Raw genomic sequence first — 13,021 nt, 5'->3', positions numbered from 1 at the left:
CCTCAGCCACCCTCACCTAGAAACTCCTGGTCTGTGTTATGTCTAGTCCTTTGTTTACCCTGCTGAATGTAGTGGCCAAGAGGATCCGTGCTGGTCTCAGGGCACATGGCATGTGAAAGCCAGTGAGTGGCACCTTTGACACCGTGAACAGCGAAATGCTGGCTTGGTTTAGCCTCTAGCCCTTTGGAGTGCCTGAGCTACCCAGCTTCAAGACAAATTACAAAAGGCTTCTAGAATAAACAGCTGGGAAGGGAGAGAAGCTTCGGAGGGAAGAGAAAAGCCCACGTCAGCATATTCCACTCTCAGCCGCCAGTATCGACGGCGTTTTCAAGGGCCAAGACCTGGCACACAAAGAAGCAGCCCTTGACACTCTTAAGCCTCCCGTAGCGCAAGGAGAATGGGATCAAGCTGGCTTACTCTTTTCTTATCATACCTCAGAGTATCTTAGCGGTGATCCTGGTGAAGCAGATGTCTCACCGTAGGTGGAGGTTGTTGGTAAGTAGTGGTGAAACAGGTAGTCCCAGTCTTCACTTTCCTCCAACTCCCACTTGCTGATGCCCAAGACGCCAAACCATGAGCGTATATAACCTTAGAAACGCCACTGGATGTGGGATTCTCACCAGGAACCCGAATCTCCCAGTCCCCATCATAGAGAGGACTTGGCTGGTGAGGGACTCTTGGCTCTATTGCCAATGCTGTTTTCTTTGTTTACCTGGCCCTTCCTTTTTACTTATTTTGGAAACTTTCAAACCCACCTACCTATCTACCTTCTTTCTTTCTCCCCACACTCCTTCCCTCCCTCTCTTCCTGAACCCGGGGCTTCAGCCTTGAGCCTCCTGAGCAGGTACTTCGCCACTGAGCTACAGCCCTAAGTCCCCTGCTTCTTCTGCTGCTTTGTATGTCCCCAGTGCTGCGTGCTTATTCCTGCTTCCCTGTTCTTGCCTTGCAGGATCACAGTTCATTAACTTTTTTAGTTGTGTCAGGTTGAACACAGGCTTTGTTAACCACTGGGTTAATTTTGTTAGGATCCACTGACTAGGAAACACAACGACACACAGGATTGGTTTTCTCAGGGCACCCTTCAAATCTATGCTTAATTTTGTTCAATACGAGAGAATCTCAACTTCTTGAAAGAAAAAATATCTAGAAGTTGAGCGGAGACTCCCTTGATTCTTGGGCCGTTTCCAACTTTATGGTTTGTGCTTAAGAGGACAGGTTGTGTTTTTAAGATGCAGGCTTTTCCATGCTGCTTCATAGCCAAACTGACTGCAGGACACCCAGGTTCTCCATGTTTCAGCAGAGGTGGGAAGGGTTGATAGAACAAGGCCAGGCTTTCTCATTGCTGTCCACAAGTGAACTGACCCAGGTCCTAAAGTGTCATCTACTCTCTGAGGTATTTTCTGTTAACGGTCGTCGTTATATATGGTGTATATATGTACATGTGTGCATGTATTTCATAAGCAGAGAGGATGTTGGGTTTCCTTTGGTCTTTGTACATGTTTTAATTACATAGTATCTCAAAAGGAGTTACCTCTAGCCCAGAATCTCCAGCTTATTATAGCATGACCAAAAGTAATTTTTACATCCTTGTATCTGGTTAGGAAAATTATCTCTTAGATTGACATCAGAACAGACAGCATTCGTTGAAAAGCACATTGTATACCCTTAACTACCAACAGCTGTTCGTTATTCCTGGTAAGTGTTAAAGAGGATCTATAACCCTGGGGCTAGGGAGGCATCTCAGTGGTAAAAGTGCTGGTGTACAAGCATGGGCATCTCAGTGGGCATCCCAGAACCCATGTTAAAAGCTGGGCATGGCAGTGCTTGGCAGTGCATACCTTTAATCCCAGTAGTGGGCAGCAGAGATAGGAGGACCTGGGGGCATTGCTGGCCAGCCATTCTAGTCCACAGGTGAGTGAAAGATTCAGTAAAATACCCTGTCTCAAAGAATAAAGCGCAGGGACACCCACATGCACACACATGCTCTTAACTCCGCCCACTGAACACACACACAAACATTTGTTTAAAAAAAAAAAAAGATTTAAGCCCTGGCACTAAAATGCTTTTCCTTAAAAATAAAAACTTCTAAGACACTGTGTAACAGTTATCAAAATTGTTGTCAATCCCGTGTTAACAGTGTGTATCAACCCTGACTCTGTGAGTGAGAGCAAAGGACTCTCTGTGTCACTTATAGCTCCCTCAGAGAAGTTTTGGCTATAGATTGGCGCACGAGCAGATGACCTAGGAACACCTGAGGTGGGGACGGGTTGGGACAGGTAGTCAGTTTACTGAGAACTATGAGATTCTAAGGGATTGAAGATGTGGCACGTGAAAGCTGGGTTATTTAGTTAGCTGGTCAAACATCTTTGTCTGTCAGTTAAGACCATGTTCCCTTTTCCTGGGTGCCAGTGTGAACAATAAATTGACATTTTGTGACATTAGACATCTCTGTAAGGCATGGGGACAAGCTTTCCAGTTATTTGATAGGTTGGTTTTGAAATGGATCAATACATGGAATAAGTAAGAAACAGCATGTATAGTTTCTACCTTAAAGGTCAGAAATCCATTAGCCAGTGTTTCTGCTAATTCAGTTATTTTTCATAATTCTTCACTCACCTTTTAGTCAATTAGATACTGAATTTTTATGCCTTTGAAGCCACTGTTGCCCAGACATTGTGTGCCTATGGAGATGTCTGTGTAGACTCACCCTGCAGAGATGGGATGCTGGGGTCCTCCCTTGTGTGCTGTTGTGAAGCTGTGTTTCTGCTAAGGCTGGCATGCCATTTTCTTTGGAATATCTGTCTTCCATGATTGACAATGTCATTACCTTCTCTCCTGGTTTATTAAAAATAAAAAGCAGGTATAACATTATGTTCACTGAATAGTAGTGCATGTGGATTAAGAATTTATTGTTTGAAGACAATTACAAAATAATTTTCATAGTCATAGAAAGTGTCAACATGGGGATTGCAGTATGCACTTTGTATCCTGGCCTCAGCTAATGTGTATTCTCCAATGTACGAAGACAGAGAACTAAGAACAGAAGGAGCTGTGGTGGGCCATTGAGAGTCTGAGCATTCCTTACTTCCCATAGATATTGTTATAGTTTTAAATACTATTTTTACTGTTAAAACCCTGTAGTTCTAGTTAAGTCTCTAATTCCATTTTTCATCGGAAGATTCAGATATTTAAATACTTGCTAGATGCAGCCTCTGAGGAAATGATGCCTTGTCAGGTGACTGTAAGGAACTGAGCCATGCACATTTGTCTTCTTCTTGTTCCTGCGAGCGTCTTTCAAGGGAAAAAGCCACACACGCCTGCTTAAGTCATCAGAAGCATTTTGCTCCTGTTTTTGTTTAACATTTGACAGAACAAAAGCCCTGGAACTGTGCCTACCACAGAATCATTCCTAAGTGTAAAGTTAATTAAAAGTAATTTCAAAACTCTGTAAAGAACCAATAACACAATTCAAAACATATCCTCTGTCTGTCTTTGGAGGGGGGTGGGGTACTGAATTAATTTGTTCGTTTGACTGATGGCACACTGAGTTCTTAAAACCCTTGGTGGAGTATTACCTGCCAAGGAGGGTCTGCATCTCAGTCCTGAAGATGATGTAGCTGGACTCTGACCTGCCCACCAGTTCTTCGGTTCCTTGGGGTCGGTAGGGAAAGGCACTAGGGTGTGGTACACGCCACTGCTGCCACTCAGTTTCTTGCCTTTATTAAAGAGATCCAAGTACCAGCTAGAAATTCCTAAGTCATCGGCTTTGCTCACCAGTGCTTCTGGTTCTAGTTCTTAGTAAGTGCTCAAAAATTAGTTATTCCAAAGAATACCCTTGTCCTGTGGCTCTATAGTGTAGTATGTAGCACTTTCTGAGCCATGGGCACGCCCCAAGACTACAAACATGACTTCTTAGACCTGCACTCTCCAATGTGGAGCCACTAAATCCCTTTGCTATTTTAATTTAAATTGCATACAATTTTACAGCCTTTGGTTTCACCAGCTATTTCTTGGCTTAGACTTTCACCTCCTTGAGAGCGCTAAGAAGCTAGAATGTGAGCAGCACTCTTGTGAGCTGTCCTCAGTGCTTTCCCTGATGCCCTGAGAGCCAAGGGCTCAAGAGGTCCATGTGGTTGTTCTGCTGGATGGCACAAGTGACTGTAGACATGATAGAAAGTCCTGCTGGACACAGAGCTTTACTGAGTTTTCCTGGGCCTAATGGGTCTCTTGCTTGTGTTTACAATGCAGCTGTCTGCTTCAGGAAGTGAGGGTTCTGGAACAAGAAGGACCTTCAGGAGCTGCTTCACACTGTGACATGTCTGATCCCTTGTGCCCGTCACTGCAGCATGAACAAGGTAAGCGATGCTTCAAATATACTTTGTAAATTTTCCTATATTGTGATTTTCTTGGGCACATATGTTTCTGTGGCCTGAGGCAGTTGCTTTTCCTGCCATTATAGTTGGTCATGTAATGCCCACAAGCCATCTTTCAAGCTAGGGTGCAGGAGCTGGTGGACACTTCATGATTCTATAGAGTATCTCTTGCATTTCCCAAAGGTGTTTCATAGCTGAAATGCTGACTGTTTGTGTGACTGTGTTGACATGACTAATAGAGAATTAGTCTGTTGAGCCAGATTTCCTGAGATGACTATCTGCTCTACCAGACCTCAGGCAAGTGACCCAACTTCTTGAAGCTTCTCTTTTTCCCATGTGTAATATGCTAATCATAGTGTGTGAAATATACTAATTTATGTGCCCCTTGCCATATATATAGTGCCTGTCTATATTACAGGCCTCATGGAAACATTTGGCACAGTTTTGATGTTGGGACACTGTTAGCCCATAGATATAGCTGCAAGAGAGTCTAGCAAGTATGTGCAGCATTTCCATTTGCTCTCTGATGTGCTGAGTAGCCATTGATTCCCAGAAGGGCCCATTAGGGATAAGTGATGAGTAAGGTTTAGATTGAGCTACTAGCAGGTGGCAGACTATTTCAGGTTTGAGTAGTCTAATAAGGGATGTACCAGAAGCTCTAGAGGCATAGAAGAAACAGCCAGATCTGTGACTAACTTAGCTTTCTATTGCTGCAATAAAACACTGACCAAAAACATCCTTAGGAAGGGTTTTTATTTGGCTTATAGGTTACAGTCCATCATTGGAGAGTTAAGGCAGGAATAGAACTAGAGACCGTAGAGGAATGCTGTTTACTGGCTTGCTCCCATTGCTTGCTCTTTTATCCAACCCAGAACCACTTGCACAAGTACTGCCCACGGTGGATTGGCCCCTCCCACATCAACCATTAATCAAGAAAGTGGTCTATAGACTGTCCCATAGGCAATCTTACAGAGGCCATTTCTCAACTGAGGATCTTCATCCCAGATTACTCTAGTATTGTGTCAAATAAGTTGACAGAACAAAACCAGGGTCATGACCTAGGAGAGACAGTACAGAGGAGGTGAAATTCTGAGTTGGAATCTGGATGGTAAAATGATAATTTTCTGGGCAGATGGTGTAGAACTAGGCACTGCATGTGAAGGGAAAACCTGGTTTGGGCACAAAGGCCTATGAGAAGGTCTGGTGTGCTCAGGAACAGCAGATGTTTGAATGGCTGGAGCAGAGTCTTCTCTCCGTGACACTTGGCACTGTGACAAGGGAACTCAAGAGTGACTGTCTTCTGCATTTTCGGATTCTTGGTGGTATCCCCTTATTCCCATTCTAGTCATGACAACAAAAATTGTCCCCTGGTATTTATTTCCCCATGCCGCTTGACGAAAATCACCTCTGACTGAAATCTACACGAGCGGTGGCCAGAGACCATGTATGAGCTCAGTGACTGAGGCAAGGCCAGCATTTGAGGAGAACGTTTTCTATAAAAATAGGCATAATGTAGGGGTTGTGGTGGAGTTGTACAGCACTTGGGGTTGTTGACTGCAGAGAGGGCATTTAACCTGCTGAGTTCCCGGTCTGAAGCTACCCCCAAGTGATTTTTCATAAGCCAGTCTTCCTTCATAAGGGTGGGAAGAGCTAAGGCCCCTTCAATGTTTGCATCCTAATAGGATGTTGTAGCTGCTACCATATCTGAAGAGGCCAGAAAAACCAGAGCAAAACAGCAATAATAGAACCAAACAGTTATGTTGAAGAATTTTACATTTGGCTGAAATGAACTACTATCCACCCTTTCCTGTACCCCCAACCCCCCCCCCCCCAAAAAAAAAGCCTTCTGTTGGAATTCCCACTGTTCCCCGACAGGTCCCTATCCAATCTTAAGGACTCACCTTTTAACAGGCTAACAAGTCAGCTTGGGGAATTTTGAAGGACAGACTGTCATGGCTGGAGACAGAAGTCTATCCCCACAAGCCCCAGCTTCTGTTATTTCAAGGCTGGTATGCTGGAAAGTCAAGGCAGTGCTTGGGCTCAGCTTGTGGCATCCGCCAGCTTCCAGTGGCCTGCAGGGCATCTCCACAACTGATGTCATGGTCTTGCTCTTAGTACACACTCAGGAAGCAGACTCTTGGGAACCAGTAGGTGTGTCTGTGCTTGGGAAGTTGTGTTTTGCCTGCATGGCCCACTGAACGCCTTACTTTATACCATTTTAATTGGAAGTAGTGAGTAAGCTGGGATGTGTCACCTCCCTTGGTCAGCAATTTTCTCCCTCTTTTTATGGTTTTCTTGGCAACAGACAAAGAATAGGTCTTGCTCTGGGGGAGGAAACAGCTCTTCTCAATACAATAAAACCAGAGAGTCATCTCATCAGGGAGGTATGTAACAGGCCGCTGGAAGTGTGGTCATGGGTGTGGCTGGTGTTCTAAGTGGATTTATTCCTAGAAAGCTGGGAGACATTTCAACTGTGGCTCTCCATTAGACACATTCTCTAATTCTGTCCTTCCTTCCTGAGTATCAGCTAGGAGGATTTCAGTTAGGGAGCGGTCAAGACAAAAGGTAACCACAGTGTTCTAGAGTTCTTACTCCTTTGAGGCCCCAGAGTGATACTGCTGAGAGATTTTCTCTGTGGTCTTTCAGGGCTAAACCCTCTAGAGAACAGGAATGGCTGCCATGGCACAAGGGGGTTGCTAACTTATTGTAGTAATTTGATCATGTGACTGACCTAGGGCTAGTGAGCTGCATCCACCAGGCAAGGATTTTATTTCTCAAATTTTCCCTTTCTTACCTGTGGCTGGGTGTGAGGGGATAGCTGTGGCCCTGCTTGTGCCTCTGCAGTACCGTGGGCAGAGAGGGAACGAGATATCCCTAAGCTCACTGTGAATAGACTGCCATTTCCTGAGGCTAGTTGCGGGGTTTACGCCCTCTGGATGTGCGTTCTAGAAAGTTCACCTCAGACTGACTAACCTTCCTCACACTGCAAAACAGGCTTAGTGGTTGTACAATGAGAGCCTTATGCATTAAACAAATCATGAGGTGCATATTTTCTGGGACACCATCTCCCACCCCAATCCTATCCCTTAGACTGGAAGACCATCTTTCCAACGTTCTCAGGCATTTTTGCAAAATTGACGTTTCAGTCTTTATGGCGATTGACAAATTTCACATTGGGGACTTAGCTTTTGAATTGTGCAAAAAAGCCTTTATCCTTTCTGGTTTCTGGAATCATTCTTACTGATATTTATACCACATCTTACGTCATACGCTTCTGTTAGTCACAAGGACGAATGTTTGGGGTTTATCTATATTCTGTGTGTGCTGCTGTGCTGTAAAGAAAGAAGTGTAGTTTGCAACAAAACAAAAACAAGAAACACCAGACAAAACACAGGGAAGTCGGGGTCCTCAGAGGAAAGCAGTGCAGAGTGATGCCTCTCACTGTACATGGCCTTGGCGGTCACAAGCCACACCCACACTCGTAACAGGGTCTGCTCCCAGAAGCCCCTCCTGTGGCCGTCTCAGGGTGATGGCTCCTCACTTTCTTAAAGTTTGTCCCTTTCCTGAGGGTCTGTCACATGGCCTCTTCTCTGGGTTTGTGAGTACATTCCATCTGACTGGAAAACAAAAATTGCTTTTTCTGATGCCACACAAAATGATACCCTCCCTGTCAGCACTCCACCAGTAACACGGCCTCCGTTCACACTCTTGTCATGTTCTGGTGAGGGCTGCTCTGCTTTGACGGCTTTGGAAGGGTGCAGAGGGTTTAGAAATGCCTCTGACCTCCCCTGTGCACAGATGCTGTTGCTGGGTTAGTTAACTCCCCCACCCCCAGGTTCTTCTCTGACTGTTCCTAGTTTCCCACTCTGCTGTAGCAGCAGTGGAAACAATTTCACAGTGGCACTCAGGCCAGTATCCCTACGGTCGGCTAAAAGGTACACCCGAAATTCGCTTCATTTCTGCCTTCATTTACAGTCTTTCTTACTTTGCTTATACCATGAAGCAGTGAAATCCAGAATTCACTCCCCTTGTTTATCCACGCAGCCCATGCTGTAGACATGGCTTTAATTTATCAATTACATTTTATAATTTACAGATTATCAATTATATTTTATTTATGAAAATGTTTTATTGAGCAACCAGCTCCTCCGGGTTCTCACACACATCCTGAGTTCTGTGTGTTAATGTTTACAGTAAGCCAATCAGAAAAGAACAACAGACTGTCTGAACTTCTGCTCCACCAATGACAGAGAGAGCCATCCCATCCTGAGCTTTAAACATAAACCTGGTATTAAAATGCTTCTCCAGCTTAAACTTCTTCTGTTGGGAGAACAAGATAAAATGCTACTGGGTACAGACAGGGAATGGGCAACAGGAAAGCCAGCAGCCGACCGCCTCCCCCTCATCATGGCCCTAGTGCTCCAACCAATGCCCAACCTGTATTTAATCAGCACCAACTGTCTCTTCCTGGAGGCGGTAGCTAATCCTCCTTGGGTCAGAAATTGAGGAACTATAGCTTTAAAAAAAATCTAGTGACATGAAAGAAAAGCTAAGTAAACATTAAGTGATCTTTAAATAAGGAAGGCATTCTCAATTCCTGGGGCAGAAATTAAAGACAGAGGATGTTTTACCTATGAATTACCTCATTTTTTCTTTGCATCAGAAGATATTATCAACGAGTTTAAAAGACAAGATGAGATTTTTTGTGTGTGTGTGTATGTGTGACCGTGTATGTGTGGGGGTATATGTATGTGTGACTATGTGTGAGTATGTGTGTGATAGATAGCTAATTGGTTATAGATATAAATAACGAATTGGTTACAAATCACAACAAATGATAAGATGAAATAATTGCTTTAATAAAAGGTGAGCAGAAATATAAAACACATAAGGGAAAACCAAAAATAAACAACACATGAAATGTTTTAAACTTGCGAGTAATCAAATAAGTGCAAATAAATTATAATGCATGAGAATTTGAAATTTTACTCAGCAGAGGTAGGAATTGAGGATACACACTGAAAGAACTTCTTTCTCAAGGGAACTATCTATGCCAAAGCCTCATTCACATACCTTTATATTTATAAAATATTAACTCAAAGAAAATCGCCATGAATGTATGTGAAATTTTTGCCAAGATACTAAAAGAAGATATTACCACTTTCTCAGGTAGTAAGTGTGGTACAACTATGTAATATAATTGCCAAGGAGATACAGTACGTAGTGACCTAAACAGGTAACTTTGGAAGAAGGTGAATGGCATCACATTCTGTAGGGTTTGGTTGCTCTTTCAGTGTTTACAAAGATTTGTGCCTGCCGGTGCATGTCAGCATGTTGTAGCAGTATCTAGTCACATGTATATTTTCAGTTTTTCTTCAGCAATGTGGGAGTCATCGTGCTAAAGTAATTTTTAAAATACTAAATTATGTTTAAGATATGAATTCCACATTTTTAAAAGATATGCATGATAAAAGACAAGAAGATACTACCCTAGATGCTGACAGTGGAAAGTCCGTGACATACAGCCATTCCTTTCTCACTTTTTTCTTTATCCAGATTTTTCTGTATTTCCAACTTTCCTATAAGTATTTATACATCTCATTAATGGTCAGAAAAGGCAAATACTTAAAAATAAGCCACTATTTTAGTTGCCTCACATTTGAGATATGTGGGTTAATGATGTTTAGAGGACACATAGAAAGGAGAACGAGGTTGGTTAAGCCAGCTTTGATTTGGAGAAGCCAGCTTTACAAATAGCTTCCTTATTAAATCCTGTGTCCTCTTCCCTCTCTCAGTGCTGGGGTCCTATCTGGTTTGAACCTGTGCAGGTCTTAATGAGTTCTGCCACAGTCTCTTACATGCATCTGTCCTCTTGAGTCTGAAAGATGGTCTTTCATTGGAGTTATCACCTACGGCTCTTACCATCATTCTACTTCCTTGTCCACATAGATCCCTGAGCTTTGAAGAAAGCTTTGATGAAGACAAAGCCTTTATGACTACTCCAAATCTCTGACTCTTTGCCTATTTTACAATTCTGGGTCTCAGTGATAATTCCCATCACTACAAGAAGAAGCTTATCCAATGAGGATTGAGCAAGGCACTGATCTATTAGTGTCATTAGGTGTCATTTGATTGACATGTTACTTTGGCACAATAATAGTATTACATATTCCCTGTGCCCATGACCTATCTAGTCTCGAGTTTTTTTCTAAATACTTTGCAGTGCTAGGTATAGGTTCCATCTCATGGAGTGGACCTTAAATTCAATTTAAAAAGTAGATGGTTACTCCCATAGCATGTGTGCCAGTATTACACCAGTGTATTTTGCATGCAGGTCACTGTTACATGTGGCAGGGTTTGTAGCTAGGAGAGTTAATTCTTTTTCCTCTTCCAGTTCTGTTAACACTAGTCAGCTTGCCTTCTCCATATTTGATGACGTAAGTATTGTCCTCAGCAATAAGGTTGTAAAAAGTAGCCTTGGCAATAGTGTGTGATGTTTGAAGTGGGGGTGGTGGCAGGAGGTTCTGTTAGACTCCTTTGGCCAATGACTCATCAAGATATAACTCATTCCAGGCACTAGAGGTTTTACTAGATGACCTAGGATATTTAGTTGGGGCCTTGTGAGAAGACACTTTGTAAAACATTAACTGTGTTGATTAATCCTTGGCTTTAAGATGTCTGTAGATGACTCTATAGAATACGTACATTGTAAAGATTTGTTTCCTAAGTTTTGTGGAATTGTTTCTTCCAAACTTGAGCCTCCCTTCTTTTGTGTGGAGCCAGAAGGGTGTAGCACTGTGTCTCCTTGGAAATGCAATTCTCTGAATCTCAGAGCAGCCACAGTAGAACAGTCGTTGCTGCTCTGTCCGAGAGGCCGTCTGCAAGGCTTGGTGTAGAAACTGAAAGCCTGTTCTGGTTGATCCTTACATGAGTGCTTGTGATGGTGTGGCCCAAAGAGACCCGAGACACCATGCACTACCTGCATTGTCACACAGACCCAGGAAAGCCTTAGTGAGGGAATCATGTGCCTGACCTAATAGTGCCCAAACCTGCCAGAGAAGATGAAGGAAAATCCTGGTAGGCAGGAGGTACAGTATGGTTTCAGAGTAGAAAGGCATCCAGGGAAAATAAGGGCAATAGATTGTCACGGTAGCAATGAAATCACAATCTGAAAGGGCTGGTGGTGAATTGGGATAGAGCTTTAAAACATATCTTCAGGTCTCACTTGAAGGCGAGGGGCTCACCACTACTTTCACACACGTTGTAATGGTTTATTTGGGGGTCTTGTTCACCCGTATATCTTGAGGGTTTAAAGAGGCGTGCCTGGAGTTGTCTTCATTGGAAACAGGCTCTGCTACCCCAATACTGATGAGTTTTGTGCCAGGCTCATGTGGTACTTGAATGTTGACTGGGTGGCTTCGTCTATGCACCCCTGTATTTTACTGAGTCTGTACCCCTAGCTTGCTGTGTACTGCAGTCTTTTGTCAGGCTGATGGCCACTGCGTTATACTGATGAGTTTTGTGCCAGGCTCATGTGGTACTTGAATGTTGACTGGGTGGCTTCGTCTCTGCATCCCTGTATTTTACTGAGTCTGTACCCCTAGCTTGCTGTGTGTTGCAGTCTTTTGTCAGGCTGATGGCCACTGCGTTCTGTAACAAAGGCTGGTGATCTTGGCCTGTGTGAATCAGGGCTGCTCTGCCTCCCTTCTCCAGTCCTGCCCTTTTCTTCTCAATTACTAAGCAGTAATGGATGTAATTAGGTTACGTCCTATTTAGTTAATTGGTGACTGGGAACATGATTGTTTAGTTGCTTAGTTATTACGTAGTTGTTCATCTTTAGAATATTGGCTCATTTGTTTGATTTTGCAAACAGTATCATCTCGAACAGTGAGACGGGAAACAGCCAACAAAGAGATTGCTCCCAAGGCAGGGTTTTAATCCCAGTACCTGGTGTTTTAGACCTGCTCTTCCCTCTACCTTTGGACATTGGGGACCTTCCGGTATGCGACCGTTAGCCAGCACTCTTCCTGTGTCTGTGGTCCTAAGGGGTTTCATTTGTTAGATGTTCTCACAGAACTCTGCTCTGGAGCACGTGTGTGTCATTGACTGTGTTTTTAAAAACCTCTGTGTGACTGTGTGATAAGTTTGATCTGTGGACTGTACTAGATAGAGAGATGCCTACTCAGGCCACACAAAACTGCATGTTGCAGAAGTCCGTTAGTGTTTAGAGTCATTTCTAGACAAACATAAGTGACAGTGTCAACACGTAAATGGAAACATTTAGACTTGGTTAATCATGGCTTCTGTGCCCCTCTGGTGTGTCTACCTGGGTTTCTTTTCTCCTCCTCCTCCTCCTTCCTCTTCTGCAACAGCTTTGTAACTTCTTTCTTCTTAAATGCAGAAGCATTATCTTGAGAGTCCAGGCTCAATTAGGCAGAAATCTAAGCAATTAATTAAAAGATCCGACCTAGCCAGGGAGGGAAGGTGTCAACACATGTCATAGCGGTCAGGAACACCAGTTAATTAGAGCAGGGGGATATTGTGGTAAATTATGGGGGAAAAAAGTGCTGGGAAAAACTCACAGTGTATGTCTCTGTTATTCTTAAACCTAACCCATAAACAATTTGTTGCGACAGCTCTGGGCTGCG

General features: G+C 43.5%; 1 protein-coding gene across 2 annotated transcripts in view; it reads left to right on the top strand.

Moving 5' to 3' along the window:
• Bach2 (BTB domain and CNC homolog 2) overlaps positions 1-13,021 on the top strand; it is a 329,480-nt gene that overhangs the window by 78,347 nt on the left and 238,112 nt on the right. For both annotated transcript variants that reach the window (XM_057790694.1, XM_057790695.1), the window contains exon 2: positions 4,249-4,355. The gene's annotated coding sequence lies outside the window, so the exon portion shown is untranslated. The remainder of the gene's footprint in view (positions 1-4,248; positions 4,356-13,021) is intronic.

Source organism: Chionomys nivalis, chromosome 16, assembly GCF_950005125.1.
Source record: "Chionomys nivalis chromosome 16, mChiNiv1.1, whole genome shotgun sequence".
Lineage (NCBI taxonomy): Eukaryota > Metazoa > Chordata > Mammalia > Rodentia > Cricetidae > Chionomys > Chionomys nivalis.
The sequence above is the reverse complement of the archived record's forward strand: the minus strand, read 5'-3'. Positions and strand labels throughout refer to the sequence as shown.